This window comes from Triticum aestivum, chromosome 7A (assembly GCF_018294505.1).
Source record: "Triticum aestivum cultivar Chinese Spring chromosome 7A, IWGSC CS RefSeq v2.1, whole genome shotgun sequence".
Classification (NCBI taxonomy): domain Eukaryota; kingdom Viridiplantae; phylum Streptophyta; class Magnoliopsida; order Poales; family Poaceae; genus Triticum; species Triticum aestivum.
In genome coordinates, this window is record NC_057812.1 from 222,207,708 (window position 1) to 222,225,133 (window position 17,426).

Sequence of the window (17,426 nt, forward strand, 5' to 3'; positions counted from 1 at the left end):
AAAGGATATGATCAGGCCTGGAGGAACTAGGTTGATTCTTTCACGTAAAAAGGGAGTGTTGGTATTAAAATGAATGACGACGTAGGTCACTATTTCCAGACACACAAAGGCCTGAGGCAAGGTGACCCGATGTCACCGATTCTTTTCAACATTGTAGTTGACATGTTGACAATCTTAATAGGAAGGGCGAAGGAGAATGGCCAAGTAGGTGGCCTAGTTCCGCATCTAGTAGATGGCGGGGTGTCAATCCTTCAGTACGCTGATGGCACTATCATCTTCATGGAGCACGATCTGGCTAAAGCAAGAAACATGAAGCTTGTGTTATGTTTGTTCGAGCAATTATCGGGGTTAAAGATTAACTTCCATAAAAGTGAATTGTTCTGTTTTGGAAGAGCCAAAGATGAACAAGATGCGTACAAACAATTGTTCGGATGCGAATTGGGATCTCTATCCTTCACTTATTTGGGTATACCAATTCACCATCGCAAGCTTTCCAACAGAGAATGGAAGTGCCTTGAAGCGGTTTGAAAAGAAACTAAGTTGCTGGAAGGGCAAGCTTATGTCATACGGAGGTCGATTAATTCTCATGAATTCGGTCTTTACAAGTATGCCTATGTTTCTTTTGTCCTTTTTTGAGATACCAGTGTTGGGGAACGTAGCAGAAATTCAAAAATTTTCCTACGTATCACCAAGATCTATCTATGGAGAGACCAGCAACGAGTAGAAAGGAGAGAGCATCTACATACCCTTGTAGATCGCTAAGCGGAAGCGTTCAAGTGAACGGGGTTGATGGAGTCGTACTCGTCGTGATTCAGATCACCGATGATCAAGTGCCGAACGGACGGCACCTCCGCGTTCAACACACGTACAGCCCGGTGACGTCTCCCACGCCTTGATCCAGCAAGGAGAGAGGGAGAGGTTGAGGAAGACTCCATCCAACAGCAGCACAACGGCGTGGTGGTGGTGGAGGAGCGTGGCAATCCAGCAGGGCTTCGCCAAGCACCTACAGGAGAGGAGGAGGTGTCACGGGAGGGAGGGAGGCACCAAGGGCTCAGGTATGGATGCCCTCCCTCCCCTCCACTATATATAGGGGCAGGGGATAAGGGGGAGGCGCAGCCTTGCCCCTACTCCAAGAAAGGGGTGCGGCTAAGGAGGGGGGAGGAGTCCATCCTCCCCAAGGCACCTCGGAGGTGCCTTCCCCCTTTAGGACTCTCCCCTTTTTCCTTTATCTTGGCGCATGGGCCTCTAGGGGCTGGTGCCCTTGGCCCATGTAGGCCAAGGCGCACCCCCTACAGCCCATGTGGCCCCCCGGGGCAGGTGGCCCCACCCGGTGGGCCCCCGGGACCCTTCCGGTGGTCCCGGTACAATACCGATGACCCCGAAACTTGTCCCGATGGCCGAAACAGGACTTCCTATATATAAATCTTTACCTCCGGACCATTCCGGAACTCCTCGTGACGTCCGGGATCTCATCCGGGACTCCGAACAACATTCGGTAACCACATACAAGCTTCCTTTATAACCCTAGCGTCATCGAACCTTAAGTGTGTAGACCCTACGGGTTCGGGAGACATGCAGACATGACCGAGACGTTCTCCGGTCAATAACCAACAGCGGGATCTGGATACCCATGTTGGCTCCCACATGTTCCACGATGATCTCATCGGATAAACCACGATGTCAAGGACTCAATCGATCCCATATACAATTCCCTTTGTCTAGCGGTATTGCACTTGCCCGAGATTCGATCGTCGGTATCCTTATACCTTGTTCAATCTCGTTACCGGCAAGTCTCTTTACTCGTTCCGTAATACATCATCCCGTGATCAACTCCTTGGTCACATTGCGCAAATGATGATGTCCTACCGAGTGGGCCCAGAGATACCTCTCCGTTTACATGGAGTGACAAATCCCAGTCTCGATCCGCATAAAACAATAGATACTTTCGGAGATACCTGTAGTGTACCTTTATAGTCACCCAGTTACGTTGTGACGTTTGATACACCCAAAGCACTCCTACGGTATCCAGGAGTTACACGATCTCATGGTCAAAGGAAGAGATACTTGACATTGGCAAAGCTCTAGCGAACGAACTACACGATCCTTGTGCTATGCTTAGGATTGGGTCTTGTCCATCACATCATTCTCCTAATGATGTGATCCCGTTATCAACGACATCCAATGTCCATAGCCAGGAAACCATGACTATCTATTGATCACAACGAGCTAGTCAACTAGAGGCTCACTAGGGACATATTGTGGTCTATGTATTCACACGTGTATTACGATTTCCGGATAATACAGTTATAGCATGAATAAAAGACAATTATCATGAACAAGGAAATATAATAATAATACTTTTACTATTGCCTCTAGGGCATATTTCCAACAGTCTCCCACTTGCACTAGAGTCAATAATCTAGTTCACATCGCCATGTGATTAACACTCACAGGTCACATCGCCATGTGACTAACACCCAAGAGTTTACTAGAATCAGTAGTCTAGTTCACATCACTATGTGATTAACACTCAATGAGTTTTTATGTTTGATCATGTTGCTTGTGAGAGAGGTTTTAGTCAACGGGTCTGAACCTTTCAGATCCGTGTGTGCTTTACAAATCTCTATGTCATCTCCTAGATGCAGCTACCACGCTCTATTTGGAGCTATTCCAAACAACTGTTCTACTTGGAGCTATTCTAAATTATGCTCCATTATATGTATCCGGTCTCTCTACTCAGAGCTATCCGGATAGGTGTCAAGCTTGCATCGCCGTAACCTTTACGACGAACTCTTTTACCACCTCCATAATCGAGAAAATTCCTTAGTCCACTAGTTACTAAGGATAACTTTGACCGCTGTCCTGTGAGCCATTCTTGGATCACTCTTGTACCCCTTGACTGACTCATGGCAAGGCACACTTCAGGTGCGGTACACAGCACAGCATACTGAAGAGCCTACGTTTTAAGCATAGGGGACGACCTTCGTCCTTTCTCTCTATTCTGCCGTGGTCGAGCTTTAAGTCTTAACTTCGTACCTTACAACTCAGGCAAGAACTCCTTCTTTGACTGATCCATCTTGAACACCTTCAAGATCATGTCAAGGTATGTGCTCATTTGAAAGTACCATTAAGCGTTTTGATCTATCCTTATAGATCTTGATGCTCAATGCTCAAGTAGCTTAATCCAGGCTTTCCATTGAAAAACACTTTCAAAATAACCCTATATGCTTTCCAGAAATTCTACGTCATTTCTGATCAACAATATGTCAACAACATATACTCATCAGAAATTCTATAGTGCTCCCACTCACTTCTTTGGAAATACAAGTTTCTCATAAACCTTGTACAAACCCAAAATCTTTGATCATCATCAAAGCATACATTCCAACTCCGAGATGCTTACTCCAGTCCTTAGAAGGATCGCTGGAGCTAGCATACCTTTTAGCATCCTTAGGATCGACAAAACTTTTCTGATTGTATTGCATACAACCTTTCCTTACGAAAACTAGTAAGGAAACTTGTCTTGACATCCATCTGCCAGATTTCATAAATGCAGCTAATGCTAACATGATTCCGACGGACTTTAAGCATCGCTACGAGTGAGAAAATCTCATCGTAGTCAACTCCTTGAACTTGTCGGAAAACACTTCGCCACAAGTCGATCTTCATAGATGGTGACATTACCATCCACGTCCGTCTTCTTCTTAAAAGATCCATTTATCTCAATGGCTTTCCGATCATCGGGCAAGTCCACCAAAGTCCATGGATCCGTTCTCGGATTTTATGCCCTCGAGCCATTTATCGGAATCCGGGCCCACCATCACTTCTCCATAGCTCGTAGGTTCATTGTTGTCTAGCAACATGACCTTCAAGACAGGATCACCTTACCACTCCGAAGTAGTACGTGTCCTTGTCGTCCTACGAGGTTTGGTAGTGACTTGATCCGAAGTTTCATGATCAATATCATAAGCTTCCACTTCAATTGGTGTAGGTGCCACAGGAACAACTTCCTGTGCCCTGCCACACACTAGTTGAAGAGACGGTTCAATAACCTCATCAAGTTTCCACCATCCTCCCACTCAATTCTTTCGAGAGAAACTTTTCCTCGAGAAAGGACCTGATTCTAGAAACAATCCCTTATTGCTTTCGGATCTGAGACATGAGGTATACCCAACTGTTTTGGGTGTCCTATGAAGATGCATTTTGTCCGCTTTGGGTTCGAGCTTATCAACCTGAAACTTTTTCACATAAGCGTCGCAGCCCCAAACCTTTAAGAAACGACAACTTAGGTTTCTCTAAACCATAATTTATACGGTGTCATCTCAACGGAATTACGTGGTGCCCTATTTAAAGTGAATGTGGTTGTCTCTAATGCCTAACCCATGAACGATAGTGGTAATTCAATAAGAGACATCATGGTACGCACCATATCCAATAGGGTGCAACTATGATGTTCGGACACACCATCACACTATGGTGTTCCAGGCGGTATTAACTGCGAAACAATTTCCACAATGTCTTAATTGTGTGCCAAAACTCGTAACTCAGATATTCATCTCTATGATCATATCATAGACATTTTATCCTCTTGTCACAATGATCTTCTACTTCACTCTAAAATTACTTGAACCATTCAATAATTCAGGCTTGTGTTTCATCAAGTAAATATACTCAACATTTACTCGAATCATCTGTGAAGTAAGAACATAATGATATTCACTGCATGCCTCAGCACTCATTCGACTGCACACATCAAAATGTGTTACTTCCAACAACTTGCTATCTTGTTCCATCTTACTGAAAATGAGGCTTTTCAGTCATCTTGCCCATGTGGTATGATTTGCATATCTCAAGTGATTCAAAATCAAGTGAGTCCGAACGATCCATTTGCATGGAGTTTCTTCATGCATATACACCAATAGACATGGTTCGCATGTCTCAAACTTTTCAAAAACGAGTGAGTCCAAAGATCCATCAACATGGAGCTTCTTCATGCGTTTTATACCATTATGACTTACATGGCAGTGCCACAAGTAAGTGGTACTATCATTACTATCTTATATCTTTTGGCATGAAAATGTGTATCACTACGATCGAGATTCAATAAACCATTCAGGTTTAATACTAATCTTGATGGTAGAGGGAGCGTGCGATGCTTGATCATATCAACATTGGAAACACTTCCAACACATATCGTCAGCTCACCTTTAGCTAGTCTCCGTTTGTGCCGTAGCTTTTATTTCGAGTTACTAACACTTAGCAACCGAACCGGTATCCAATACCCTGGTGCTACTAGGATTACTAGTAAAGTACACATTAACATAATGTATATCCAATATACTTCTATCGACCTTGCCAGCCTTCTCATCTACCAAGTATCAAGGGTAATGCTGCTCCAGTGGTTGTTCCCCTTATCACAGAAGCACTTAGTCTCGGGTTTGGGTTCAACCTTGGGTTTCTTTACTAGAGCAGCAGCTGATTTGCCGTTTCATGAAGTATCCCTTTGTTCCCTTGCCCTTCTTGAAACTAGTGGTTTCACCAACCATCAACAATTGATGCTCCTTCTTGATTTCTACTTTCGCGGTGTCAAACATCACGAATATTTCAAGGATCATCATATCTATCCCTGATATGTTATAGTTCATCACGAAGCTCTAGCAGCTTGGTGGCAATGACTTTGGGGAAACATCACTATCTCATCTGGAAGATTAACTCCCACTTGATTCAAGTGATTGTTGCACTCAGACAATCTGAGCACAAGCTCAATGATTGAGCTTTTCTCCCTTAGTTTGCAGGCTAAGAAAATCGCCGGAGGTCTCATACCTCTTGACGTGGGCACGAGCCTGAAATCCCAATTTCAGCCCTCGAAACATCTCATATGTTCCGCGACGTTTCGAAAACGTCTTTGGTGCCTCTACTTAAACCATTTAACTGAACTATCACGTAGTTATCAAAACGTGTATGTTCGATGTTCGAAACATCCACAAACGACGTTTGGGGTTTAGCACACTAAGCGGTGCATTAAGGACATAAGCTATCTACTGTCTGCATAATTGCTACTTTCAACTTTCAACTATATTTTCTCTAGGAACATATCTAAAACAGTAGAACTATAGCGTGAGCTACGACATAATTTGCAAAAGGTCTTTTGACTATGTTCAGGATAATTAAGTTCATCTTATGAACTCCCACTTAGATAGACATCCCTCTGGTCATCTAAGTGATCACATGATCCGAGTCAACTAGGCCGTGTCCGATCATCACGTGAGACGGACTAGTCATCATCGGTGAACATCTTCATGTTGATCGTATCTACTATACGACTCATGCTCGACCTTTCGGTCTCCGTGTTCCGAGGCCATGTCTGCACATGCTAGGCTCGTCAAGTTAACCCTAAGTGTTTTCGCTGTGTAAAACTGTCTTACACCCGTTGTATGTGAACGTAAGAATCCATCACACCCGATCATCACGTGGTGCTTAGAAGCGACGAACTGTAGCAACGGTGCACAGTTAGGGGAGAACACTTCTTGAAATTTTGGAAGGGATCATCTTATTTACTACCGTCGTCCTAAGCAAACAAGATGCATCAACATGATAAACATCACATGCAATCAAATAGAGTAGTGACATGATATGGCCAATATCATATAGCTCCCTTTGATCTTCATCTTCGGGGCTCCATGATCATCTTGTCACCGGCATGACACCATGATCTCCATCATCATGATCTCCATCATCGTGTCTTCATGAAGTTGTCACGCCAACGACTACTTCTACTTCTATGACTAATGCGTTTAGCAATAAAGTAAAGTAGTTTACATGGCGTTCTTCAATGACACGCAGGTCATACAAAAAATAAAGACAACTCCTATGGCTCCTGCCGGTTGTCATACTCATCGACATGCAAGTCGTGAATCCTATTACAAGAACATGATCAATCTCATACATCACATATATCATTCATCACATCCTTTTGGCCATATCACATCACATAGCATACCCTGCAAAAACAAGTTAGACGTCCTCTAATTGTTGTTGCATGTTTTACGTGGCTGCTATGGGTTCTAGCAAGAACGTTTCTTACCTACGCAAGACCACAACGTGATATGCCAATTGCTATTTACCCTTCATAAGGACCCTTTTCATCGAATCCGTTCCGACTAAAGTGGGAGAGACTGGCACCCGCTAGCCACCTTATGCACCAAGTGCATGTCAATCGGTGGAACCTATCTCACGTAAGAGTACGTGTAAGGTCGGTCCGGGCCGCTTCATCCCACAATACCGTCGAAACAAGATTGGACTAGTAACGGTAAGCATATTGAACAACATCAACGCCCACAACTACTTTGTGTTCTACTCGTGCAAAGAATCTACGCAATAGAACTAGCTCATGATGCCACTGTTGGGGAACATAGCAGAAATTCAAAAAATTTCCTACGTATCACCAAGATCTATCTATGGAGAGACCAGCAACGAGTAGAAAGGAGAGAGCATCTACATACCCTTGTAGATCGCTAAGCGGAAGCGTTCAAGTGAATGGGGTTGATGGAGTCGTACTCGTCGTGATTCAGACCACCGATGATCAAGTGCCGAACGGACGGCACCTCCGCGTTCAACACACGTACAGCCCGGTGACGTCTCCCACGCCTTGATCCAGCAAGGAGAGAGGGAGAGGTTGAGGAAGACTCCATCCAACAGCAGCACAACGGCGTGGTGGTGGTGGAGGAGCGTGGCAATCCAGCAGGGCTTCGCCAAGCACCTACGGGAGAGGAGGAGGTGTCACGGGAGGGAGGGAGGCACCAAGGGCTCAGGTATGGATGCCCTCCCTCCCCTCCACTATATATAGGGGCAGGGGATAAGGGGGAGGCGCAGCCTTGCCCCCTACTCCAAGAAAGGGGTGCGGCTAAGGAGGGGGGAGGAGTCCATCCTCCCCAAGGCACCTCGGAGGTGCCTTCCCCCTTTAGGACTCTCCCTTTTTCCTTTATCTTGGCGCATGGGCCTCTAGGGGCTGGTGCCCTTGGCCCATGTAGGCCAAGGCGCACCCCCTACAGCCCATGTGGCCCCCCGGGGCAGGTGGCCCCACCCGGTGGGGCCCCGGGACCCTTTCGGTGGTCCCGGTACAATACCGATGACCCCGAAACTTGTCCCGATGACCGAAACAGGACTTCCTATATATAAATCTTTACCTCCGGACCATTCCGGAACTCCTCGTGACGTCCGGGATCTCATCCGGGACTCCGAACAACATTCGGTAACCACATACAAGCTTCCTTTATAACCCTAGCGTCATCGAACCTTAAGTGTGTAGACCCTACGGGTTCGGGAGACATGCAGACATGACCGAGACGTTCTCCGGTCAATAACCAACAGCGGGATCTGGATACCCATGTTGGCTCCCACATGTTCCACGATGATCTCATCGGATAAACCACGATGTCAAGGACTCAATCGATCCCATATACAATTCCCTTTGTCTAGCGGTATTGCACTTGCCCGAGATTCGATCGTCGGTATCCTTATACCTTGTTCAATCTCGTTACCGGCAAGTCTCTTTACTCGTTCCGTAACACATCATCCCGTGATCAACTCCTTGGTGACATTGCGCAAATGATGATGTCCTACCGAGTGGGCCCAGAGATACCTCTCCGTTTACACGGAGTGACAAATCCCAGTCTCGATCCGCATAAAACAATAGATACTTTTGGAGATACCTGTAGTGTACCTTTATAGTCACCCAGTTACGTTGTGACGTTTGATACACCCAAAGCACTCCTACGGTATCCAGGAGTTACACGATCTCATGGTCAAAGGAAGAGATACTTGACATTGGCAAAGCTCTAGCAAACGAACTACACGATCCTTGTGCTATGCTTAGGATTGGGTCTTGTCCATCACATCATTCTCCTAATGATGTGATCCCGTTATCAACGACATCCAATGTCCATAGCCAGGAAACCATGACTATCTGTTGATCACAACGAGCTAGTCAACTAGAGGCTCACTAGGGACATATTGTGGTCTATGTATTCACACGTGTATTACGATTTCCGGATAATACAGTTATAGCATGAATAAAAGACAATTATCATGAACAAGGAAATATAATAATAATACTTTTATTATTGCCTCTAGGGCATATTTCCAACAACCAGTTGGAGTCAGGAAAAGGCTAGACTTCTATCGATCTAGATTCTTCTGGCAGAGTGATGAATTAAAACGAAAATACAGACTCACTAAATGGGATATTATTTGCAGGCCGAAAGACCAAGGGGGTCTCAGTATTGAAAATTTAGAGGTGAAGAACAAATGTTTACTCAGCAAATGGTTGTTTAAACTATCTGTAGAGACAGATGCCACGTGAGCGCAGTTATTGCGGAACAAGTACCTTACTTCCAAAACATTGTCCCAGGTGACAGTGAGGCCGACCGATTCACCTCTTCGAAAAGGACTGATGAGAGTGAAATCAGCCTTTTTCAACAAAACTAAATTTATAGTTGGAAACGGTACTACCACGAGGTTCTGGGAGGACACATGGCTTGGGGAGACGCCACTTGCACTCCAATATCCATCTCTCTATAATATTGTGCAGCGAAGAGAAGCTTATGTTGCCACAGTATTACAGTCCAACCCTCTAAATATCCAATTCAGAAGGACGCTAGCGGGAGATCATTGGGAAACTTGGCTCCACTTAGTGAGAAGACTAATGGAGGTCGAGCTTTCTCAACAACCCGACAGGGTGAGCTGGAAACTAACAAAGAATGGAGAGTTCTCGGTTAAATTCATGTATGTGGATGTTATCAACTCTAGTGCTATTCCTTGTTCGAAACATGTGTGGAAAGTCAAAGTGCCTCTAAAAATCAAAGTGTTTATGTGGTTTGTACATAAACAAGTTATTCTAACTAAGGATAATCTGGTCAAACGCAATTGGACATGATCTACAAGATGTAGTTTCTATGACAAGGATGAATCTATCAAACACCTCTTTCTCAAATGCCCCTTGGCAAAAAATTTGTGGCGGACGGTGCACTTAGCTTTTAATATTACTCCGCCGAATACCATCAACACGTTATTTGGGACGTGGTTAGATGGGTTAGACCCCGTATTCGCGAGACATATTCATGTAGGAGTATGTGCGTTATTATGGGCTATTTGGAACTGCAGAAACGATTTGGTTTTTAACATAATAACAAACATTCATTTCTTGCAGGTTATCTTCCGTGCCACTGTTAGGGAATATAGTAATTTCAAAATTTTCCTACGCACACGCAAGATCATGGTGATGCATAGCAACGAGAGGGGAGAGTGTTGTCTACGTACCCTCGTAGACCGAAAGCGGAAGCGTTAGCACAATGCGGTTGATGTAGTCGTACGTCTTCACGATCCGACCGATCAAGTACCGAACGCACGGCACCTCCGAGTTCATCACACGTTCAGCTCGATGACGTCCCGTGAACTCCGATCCGGCAGAGCTTCATGGGAGAGTTTCGTCAGCATGACGGCGTGGTGACGATGATGATGTTCTACCGACGCAGGGCTTTGCCTAAGCACCGCTACGATATGATCGAGGTGGATTATGGTGGAGGGGGCACCGCACACGGCTAAGAGATCAAGAGATCAATTGTTGTGTCTATGGGGTGCCCCTGCCCCCGTATATAAAGGAGCAAGGGGGGGTTGCGGCCGGCCAGGGAGAGGGCGCGCCAGGAGGAGTCCTACTCCCACCGGGAGTAGGACTCCCTCTTTTCCTAGTTGGAATAGGATTTGGGAGAAGGAAAGAAAGAGGGGAAGAAGGAAAGAGGGGGCCGGCCCCCTTGCCCTAAACCAATTCGGTTTGGGCCTTGGGGGGGCACACCCCACACTTCCCTTGCTGCCCTCTATTTCCACTAAGGCCCATGTAGGCCCATTAAGCCCCCGGGGGGTTCCGGTAACCTTCCGGTACTCCGGTAAAATCCCGATTTCACTCGGAACATTTCCGACATCCAAATATAGGCTTCCAATATATCAATCCTTATGTCTCGACCATTTCGAGACTCCTCGTCATGTCCTTGATCACATCTGGGACTCCGAACAACCTTCGGTACATCAAAACATATAAACTCATAATATAATTGTCATTGTAACGTTAAGCGTGCGGATCCTGCGGATTCGAGAACTATGTAGACATGACTGAGACATGTCTCCGGTCAATAAACAATAGCGGAACCTGGATGCTCATATTGACTCCTACATATTCTACGAAGATCTTTATCGGTCAAACCGCATAACAACATACGTTGTTTCCTTTGTCATCGGTATGTTACTTGCCCGAGATTCGATCGTCGGTATCTCAATACCTAGTTCAATCTCGTTACTGGGAAGTCTCTTTACTCGTTCCGTAATACATCATCCCGCAACTAACTCATTAGTTGTAATGCTTGCAAGGCTTAAGTGATGTGCATTACCGAGAGGGCCCAGAGATACCTCTCCGACAATCGGAGTGACAAATCCTAATCTTGAAATACACCAACCCAACAAGTACCTTTGGAGACACCTGTAGAGCATCTTTATAATCACCCAGTTACATTGTGACGTTTGGTAGCACACAAAGTGTTCCTCCGGTAAACGGGAGTTGCATAATCTCATAGTCATAGGAACATGTATAAGTCATGAAGAAAGCAATAGCAACAAACTAAACGATCAAGTGCTAAGCTAACGGAATGGGTCAAGTCAATCACATCATTCTCCTAATGATGTGATCCCGTTAATCAAATGACAACTCATATCTATGGTTAGGAAACATAACCATCTTTGATCAATGAGCTAGTCAAATAGAGGCATACTAGTGACACTCTGTTTGTCTATGTATTCACACATGTATTATGTTTCCGGTTAATACAATTCTAGCATGAATAATGAACATTTATCATGATATAAGGAAATAAATAATAACTTTATTATTGCCTCTAGGTCATATTTCCTTCAGCCACTACACTCATCCGTATGTGGTCGCTACTCACTCTGACGGAGCCCAGGGAGCGTTTGGTTACTGGATTTATCTGATGAAAGATGGTAGTTCGGGATATCTTCAACCGGTTTGGATGACGGTCATGTAATAGGATAGGTTTTTAGGTTCCTATCTTATATTTTTGCCGGCTGGTTGTGGCTTATCCTATCATGATGCTTTTGCTCTTTGTGAGCTTTTTTGTTTTTCTTACCCGAAGACCTTTGTGGACCTTTTTGCTTATTATTAATAATATGGCCGTATGCATCATTCTAATGCAGAGGCCGGGGCTTGTTCCCCTTTTCGAAAGAAAAAACAATATGTTTTTTTCCATGATTTTACGCTTTCAGTTCGACTTTAAAACATATATGCGAGGTGGTATTAATTCGGAGAATCAATTCGTGTGCATAATCATCGCGCCGCCGCCTGCTGTCGTTTCGCTCGGGAACGAGCGAGGCACTGGCTCGCCAGCCGCCTCGTGCTTCGTGCGCATGGGCCTGCCCCAGGCGCCCTGGCCCAGCTCTGTCCGCGTGAACACCCAGATCCACAGCCGTTTGGCCCATTGGCCCAATGTGAGCACTGCTCGCTAATCCTTACCCAGTGCACATTTTGCTATCCCCTGCATGCTCCTTGTGTAGGCCAGTTCTGCAGGATTCGGCCCGACTATGTTTCTTCTCTGTCCGCTGCAATTTCTGCCGGTGTTTGTGAAAAGGGAGAAGGTTCTGGTTAATAGATAGTCCCACATCGTCTTCTTGTACTCAATCTCACCCGTTTAAATATGTTTACGAGTTAACGGCAACAAGCAGCATTGAAAGAGTTGGTCAAAAAAGGAATCAATGGGCATCCTGAAAGGGTGAGGAAAGAGAGGAGGGACAAGAACCGGGGTGAGCTGCACACCGGCGGGGTCGTGCTGCTGCTCGTGCAGATCAGAGGGCTGGGCGTCGGCTGCCTCGGGCGATCTACAACACACGCGTCCACTGAGTCCCACATCACCGCCTAGGCCTACCCTCATCCCTTAGTTTTTTACCCACACGTAATCCTCCGATTCATGCGCCGCGTGGTTCCAGGCTTGCTGCACGTCTGGTTGATGGGAATTAGCAGGCCCATACTACATTAGCCTTCTTTTCCTTCAAAATACAAAAGCTCAGGTTTTATGCACCGGTACTAAATGTTTTAACCACCGAATAAAATACCGAAGCACCGAATTAAAATGGGATTGGTTGCAAATCATCCATGAGAACAGACCAAGATAGCCCATCGAACGCAATGCATTGGGTATTATGGCCCTTGTGAAACTGTAGTACATACATGCTGAATGTCAAAACGTTTAGTACAAACTATACTTTGCTTGCTCTTGAGAAGATAAAACCGACATAAAACTGATTATTATTCCGCCATAATTAAAATCTAGACTCCCAAGTCCCAAGAAATTATCATGCCCGTGGCGGGTAACAGCGAGCCGACTGCGACAAGGGTTGCAGCAGTGGTCGTTGGTGTCGGCGAGCTGGCTGCAGCGACAAGGCGCATGAGGATAAATGCAAAACGACAAGTGTGTGAAGTGGACAGTGATTAACAGCTACATGGAGAGTGATAAGAATGCAGACCTGTTTTTTTTGTTTTTTCCTTCCTACATCCGGATGGCGCCTAGCACTGGCCAAAGAGATATCATTGTGGTGTCAACTATAATTAAAATGGGTTTACAGGCTGTGCATAACAGTATATTTGTAGCGCCCTTGGGATTATTATGCACTAGCATATTAAATTACTCCCAACCTAATAATAAATAACGGATAGAGGAAGTAGTAATAACAGTAAGTGTGATGACATGTGCGGTACCTACAACCAAAGTGTTGATGAAAATACAACTCCCATAAAATTATATACATGTCAATATTTTCTACCATTGCAACCACGAACCTAGCTATTTTCTGCCATTACATTTTGATCAATTCTCTCAAATACTAGATTCGTCGAAGATTAAAAGGCCCTTGATCCAATTCTCTGGAACCAAGGCACTATGCAGCTTTTGACAGAATTTTTATCCCGTTGCATCGCACGGGTCATTTTCCTAGTATATTATAAAGCCTGGACCAAAGCACACAAGTAGCAACAAGGTTCAACGCACATACAAACACACACACCAAAGTACAATAAGCACACCAGAAGTCTAGCTGGGGAGCAACACAATAATCCCCAAATAAGAAGCCAAAAGACAGCTACACTAATCCAGCTTCGGGGGCGGAGGGGGGAGCGGCGGTGCAGACAAGCGGGCGGCGATGGACCGGAGCCAAGCGATGGCCCGATCGATGAAGACCCGATCCTGGCGCCGACTAAGCGGTTGCCATAGCTGTAGAAAACCATAGAGTTTGTATACTGCATCAGTCGCGCGAAAAGGAATAACATGCTCAATCACAAGCTTAGCACGGATATTCCAAAGCGTCCAAAGGAGGGCACCAATGGCCACCCAAAGGGCCGGCCGCCCAACCGTATGGATGGGCTCAAGCACCTCCGCAAACATATCGGGGAGGTTGGTATGGCACCATCTGCCACCTGCAACCTCCCGAAAGCAACCCCAGAGGAATCTCGCCGCCGGGCACACGAAGAATATGTGGTTAGAGTCCTCCGGGGTCAAGCACAAAGGACACATCCCGTCGGAGGGGCCGTTACGCTTCAGCACCTCCGTACCGGATGGGATTCGTCTGCGCACTAATTGCCAAAGGAAGATCCTAATCTTCAACGGCAGCTTAATCTCCCAAAGGAGGTTCAATTCTATCGGTCCCGGAGTGGGCATAATCGCATGGTATAGCGATTTCGCTGAGAACCGCCCACTGGGCTCGAGGTACCAATGGACTACGTCCTCCTCCTCGGATGGGGAATGGAGGGCAATGCATGCTATGAGGTCCTCCCACATATCCAGCTCGCCGGGACCGAAGGTCCTTCTAAAGGCTATCTGCGTGAGGTTCGACAAGGCTGACGCCACCGTCAAACACTTGTCGGCGCAGATATTGAAGAGGGCCTGGAAGCGGGAAGCGAACGGCAAGGAACCGCACCACCGGTCCAACCAGAAGAGGGTGGCGGTGCCTCGGCCCACCTCCATTGACTATTTGATCCGAAGCACTGGCATCAACTGCACAATCGTTTGCCAGAACTGTGATTTGCCGGCTCTTTGCGCAAACGCTAGGGGTTGGCCCCGCAGGTATTTAGCTCAAATAATGTCAAGCCACAGGCCACCCTCACCAGAGGCGATCCTCCATAGCCATTTAGCTAGAAGGGCAATATTTATCCTTTTGGATGAGATGATCCCAAGACCCCCTAGTCCTTGGGCTTGCAGATCTCCGTCCACTTCACCATAAGGAACGCCAAAGAACAATAGGCTTCGGAGGCATTTGGAAAGCTCAAACCAAAACCTCTTCTAGTGATAGAATAGGAACCGAGGTCTCTAGGATTCCATTATTTTCCCATGCCTACTGCTCTTAAGCTTCTTTTCTTAACCTTCCTCTCTCATAGCGAACATCTCTTATCACCTCAATATATGTACATATATTTTAGTTTTTCTGCTAAAGTGATTCAGCAACAAAAAAGAGGAAGAGGAAGGAGCGCATAAGAATGATAGGAATGAGAGGAACCGATAAGTTAGGCTTTCCTATATCTTCTCATTCCTACTGCTCTTATGCCCTCTCTATCTTACTCTTCCTAGCTCGCATTCGACTCACATTGAATATGTGCACACATGTATGTGCTTTCTAAGCTAAAGCAACCAAGCAAGCCAAAAAGGGAAGAGGAAGGAGTGCTTGAGAACAATAGGAATGGGGGGAAACACCAAATCGAGTTCTCACCTCCAATACTAGAGGTGAAAACAAGACAAGTCATACTTTCTTCCATCTTTTCATTCCCACTGCTCTTCTCTCTTCTCAATTAGCCTTCAAGGTCTCAGATTGTCTAAGTATGTCGCACAATTCTAAAAAAGCACTTAAGAAATGTACACACAAATGTACGACTTTTTCATTATTATATTGTGCAAGCCAAAAAGAAGCGGAAGGGGTGCTCAAGAACTATATAAATGGAAGACATCAGGAACCTTAAGGGAATCAAGTAATGAAGACACCGAGTGCATCCAACATCACTAGACAGTCGATGTCAATGGGTCCTATTGTCTTGTGCCATTAATGTAAAAAGGATGTATATGGAGATTTTCAACTTCTAGACATTCGAGAAGCAATTCATTTATACAGTAGAAGCTATAAGTCAGAAATAGTATGAACTTGAAAATTTAAGCCCGGTAACAAACTTCATAAACTTAAAAATGACGGGGAAAAAGATTGGGGAAATGATCCAATTAATGAGTCGGCTGATCCCACTTGCTGCATCGTTCACACGCCGGGCCGTCCGATTCGTTTTGATCGGTCCGAGCAAGTGAAGGCGCGGAGGAGACAAGAAACTTCCCGAAACGCTATCTTCTCGCTCGACCTTATCCACTCGTTCGACATGTCTTCCTCGTCTCTTCTTTTTCCCAATTCTCTCCCTACTCGGCAACATACAGGGCGACACTCTCTCCTTTTCCTCCTTCGTGCTTCCATGGACAGCCGACACCACGAAGACGCTGCTGTGAGGAGGCGCTGCTAGCAACAAGTAGCAAGCACCAGATGCAACAAAGGTCTTGTTGCAGGATCCATGGAGTGTGTATGAATAAACTGGTGATGCCCCTATCACATACGGAACCTCATCAACCAAGTCCATGGAGTGCCTGCTTCAAGGTGCATGTGTTGTAGGCTAGGCCCCGGACGCTATAGGTGTGTGTCGCTCATCGTTGATTTGTGGACGAAATCAACGGCCTGATGCTACAATTTCTTTAGATGGAATTTTTGCAACAAAGGTCTTGTTGCAGGAATGCAGAGAAGAGGTCGGAGATGTTGTAATTTTTGCAAAGGATCTTGTTGCAGGAATATAATGAAGAGAATTTTTTATGCAACAAAGGTCTTGTTGCGGGAATAGAGAGAAGAGTGTTTTTTTCAACAAAGGTTTTGTTGTAGGAATAGAGAGAAGAGTTTTTTTTTGCAACAAAGTTCTTGTTGCAGGCATGTAGATCACCCTGGTTGTTCAGGTATTTCGGTTTGGGTAGTTCGGTTTATGGGTAATTTGGGTACTCAAAAATGGGAATCGAAATTTTTTCTGCAAAAATAATACCCGAACCAAAATTACCCAAAATTTCGGTTCAGGTAATTCGGGTACCCAAATATCCCGAAATATTCGGAGCACGCATCAGCTTTTGGTATGAATAATTCGGGTAGTATAGGTATTTTAGTTAGTATGGGTAACATGACAGTGTAATAGTAGCATGAATAATTTGGTTAGTATGAATAATTCGAGTAGTATGGGTATTTCGGGTTTTCTAGACTGGGAACTGAACCCTAACTCAAAAACCATATAGCCAGGAGATGAGAATCGAACC